Consider the following 3,544-nt stretch of genomic DNA (forward strand, 5'->3'; position numbering starts at 1 on the left):
ATGAACGTAGTATGTACTCACCCGAGTCTATGTCGGTAGCGCTCACGTTGACCACGAACGTGCCTTGAAGAGCATCTTCTGCGATCTCCCTAGAGTAGGTCATCGGATCGAATTCCGGCTGATTGTCGTTGACGTCCTTGACATTCATATACAAGATGACCTCTGAACTCTGGGGACTTGACCCCTCGTCACGGGCAACCACCGTCAGCGTGTAAAGTTGACGCTGAAAAACAAAAGCAAAAGGAAAAAATATAGATATAGATAGTATGCGCTTGGCTAAGAAGCTCACAACATTGCCATCCGGAAGTATAACGGACCAACACACAAAACTATGTGTAACCATAAACTTTTATAGTCTGGTTGATACAGCTTAGTGAGAATCGCTCACAAACGCGGAAGGCAAAATACAATAACAAAGGCTTGAGTGACGTCATCTTCGTTCTATCTATAAATTTCAAGTTATCTATGACTGATATTAAAATAAGACTGCCTCAATCCATTGATTGAAATGAAATGACCTTCATCTTAGCAAAAACTCTCAAACCTGGGACTTCGCGAAGTTGTTTTTTTGTTTGTTTTTGTTTTGTTTTTTTGTTTTTGGTGTATTGGTTTTGGGGTTTTTTTTGTTGTTTTTTTTTTTTTTTGAACAAAGTTTAAAAAACCTCCATTATTTTCTTCTTTTCTCAAAGCCCTACATCCACCAAAATGCCCATCCATCTCCTACGGAAGAATGGCTTCTATCCTTGACGTACTCTGCGGCGGTTTGCCAGAAATTAAGAACATGACCAGGCTTTTAAAAAAAAAACACGCTCGAAACAAGCAAACAAATAAACAAAAAAAAAAAAAAAAAAAAAAAAAACCCAGAAAACAACAAATATAGACGCAAATTTAAAAAAATAATAATAACGACAAAAATGAAATTTAAAAAAAAACGAAAAAAAAATCACAATCAAAAAACCCCCCAAAAAAACCCCAAAAAAACAAAGGACACAAGACAAAACAAAACAAAACAAAAAATAGAGCAAACAAAATAAGTACAAAAATGCATATAATTTAAACAATTAAAATAAAAAAAACTCGTTCAGGGCCACCAGGCTCATGGAGACGGAGTTTTATCCCAGTTTCTATAGCGTGAAACGGACAATAGCAATAGCTTGCTACGTTTGGATAGGACGGTAGTCCATCGCAAAGTACTTTCCGCCAAATCTAACAGACTCAGCTACCCATTCACTGCTGCTGGTGGGCAGGAGGGGTGAGGGAGGGAGGGGGGAGATACTTTCCGCCAAATCTAACATACTCAGCTACCCATTCACTGTTGCTGGGTGGGCAGAGGGGTGAGGGAGGGAGGGGGAGATACTTTCCGCCAAATCTAACAGACTCAGCTACCCATTCACTACTGCTGGGTGGGCAGGAGGGTGAGGGAGGGAGGGGGGGGGGGAGATACTTTCCGCCAAATCTAACAGACTCAGCTACCCATTCACTGCTGCTGGGTGGGCAGGAGGGGTGAGGGAGGAGGGGGGGGGGGGGAGAGAAATAAAATCTCGACTGAACCTGGGATCGACCACGGTCCCTTTGCTTGTGAAGCGAGTGCTCTAACAACTGATCTACCGGGACCCCCCTGAGCAACCGGACCCACAGAGCAACCGGGACCCCCAAGCAACCGGGACCCCTTCTTTGAAATAGACCCTAAAGATGCATTTCTACTTGGGATGAATAGAAGAAAGGAAGGGAATTTCCCTTTCTTTTTTTTTTTTTTTTTTTAGTTTCTTAAAAATGTGATTTGTCAGAACAGAGCTGGTTATAGTAAAAACAAAAATGGTGAATTTATTCTGCGTCTTCCGAGGGATGAATTGGAGCGTTTGGCATTTATGAGGAATTTCCTGGAATCTTGTACTAAACACTAAGGTGTATGTCAGTGGTGAAGAACTGGTTAGTTTATTGTTCGATTCAGGAAGGGTAGAGGAGATCAAAGAGTTGTGGTGGTGGGAAGCCGACGATGGGTAATGAGGAGACCACTAACTATAATAAAGAAGCAATTGGATTCAAAGTCTGATGTCACGTCGCCCGGCAACGGCGGCCATCTTGGTTCTAAACAAAGAAAACCATTACTTTTTATTCTTCATACTGAGGAGAACTTTCATATGTCTTGTGATCTGAATGTGAAAATGAAAACATATAAAATTTTAAATGTTTTTTTTTCCCTCTGGAACACTTTATGCTCGCCGGGGAAATATTTCATACGGCGTCCGCCATTGTTCCGATATTTTTAGAGCCAGTGTTACTAAGTTACCATGCTCATTGAGAAGGAAGTGACGTTACGACTGTTGAAGAGTATTGAAGAGGGGTTTTCCAAAACTCCATTTTCTTTCCAGTTTTGAGATATTGAGGTTATTTCCCCTAAAATTTCTCATTCTCTATTATTTTATCGTATTTCAAAATCAAATTCAACCCCAAATTAAGGAAATTCTTGTGCCAAAGATGATGAAAAAAAATTTCATTTCCCAATTAGCTATCCATGGATGGAAAATATCAAAAATAGAAAAATCGGGTTTTAAAAAGTTTTGGAAGATCACTTTAATTGTTTAGCAATTATCGTACTTGGTAGGTACAGTATAGGAATGAATTACGGAAGGTAGCGTCCCTTGATTGGACGCACCCATAGTCGAAGCGAGACGCATGCGCACAAACAACATGACGTTCTCTCTCTAATAACGTTTCCGCCGGGACGTCACAGACTATGGCGACGCAATCAAGGGACGCTACTCTCCGCAATCTCATTCCTATTGGATTGTGGAAATGGATTCGACAAGACAGGTGTGAGAAGAAATTAATAGTCATCCACACCCTTTTTATTCCACCTCCTGTACATCTCCTTCTCCCTTTCTTCCTCTCACCGCCTCCTCCTCCCGCTCTTTCGCCTAATATTTTCCTCTTCCGCCACCTCGAAGTCTGCCTTGAATCCAGGTTTGAGAGTTTTTTTCCAAGACGAGGGTCATTTAAATCATCGATATTTGAAGGACGGGGTTTTCGGTCAAAGAAAAGATAGTGTCCCTTGGCTAAGAAGCTCCAACATACAAAACAGTGTAACCTAATGTTTATAGTCCTAATTTCAAACTTATTGAGAATAACTCAAAAAAAGGATGGCAAAAAAAAACCAAAAACAAGACCTGAGTGACGCAACTTCGTTCTATCATAAGGGAATATTACCACAATTACCTCATTTGGTTTTACCGACTCATAAATAAATAATATTTGAAAATTAGAAAAAAGTATTTTTGTTTTTAGGTCTTTAGACTTGATTTAGATTTTATTATTGGGTTTGTTTCAAATCGAACATTCGATTCACACTAAATCTGGGGTTTGCTTTCCCGACAAAAGTACTCCCGATATCGAACTGTTCCGGTGCCTCACTACACTCGAGTTAAAAATCAGTGACTGGTCATAAAAAGCAATAAAATCATCTCAGAAAAGTAGTGGACAGGCACTTAATTTGGAACAAACAAATATAAGTGGTAGAAAAGTGCCAGAAGACAATAGAATAAAA

This window comes from Berghia stephanieae, chromosome 4 (assembly GCF_034508935.2).
Source record: "Berghia stephanieae isolate SIO BIC M18660-M18661 chromosome 4, UCSD_Bste_1.3, whole genome shotgun sequence".
In the NCBI taxonomy this organism is placed as follows: Eukaryota; Metazoa; Mollusca; class Gastropoda; order Nudibranchia; family Aeolidiidae; genus Berghia; species Berghia stephanieae.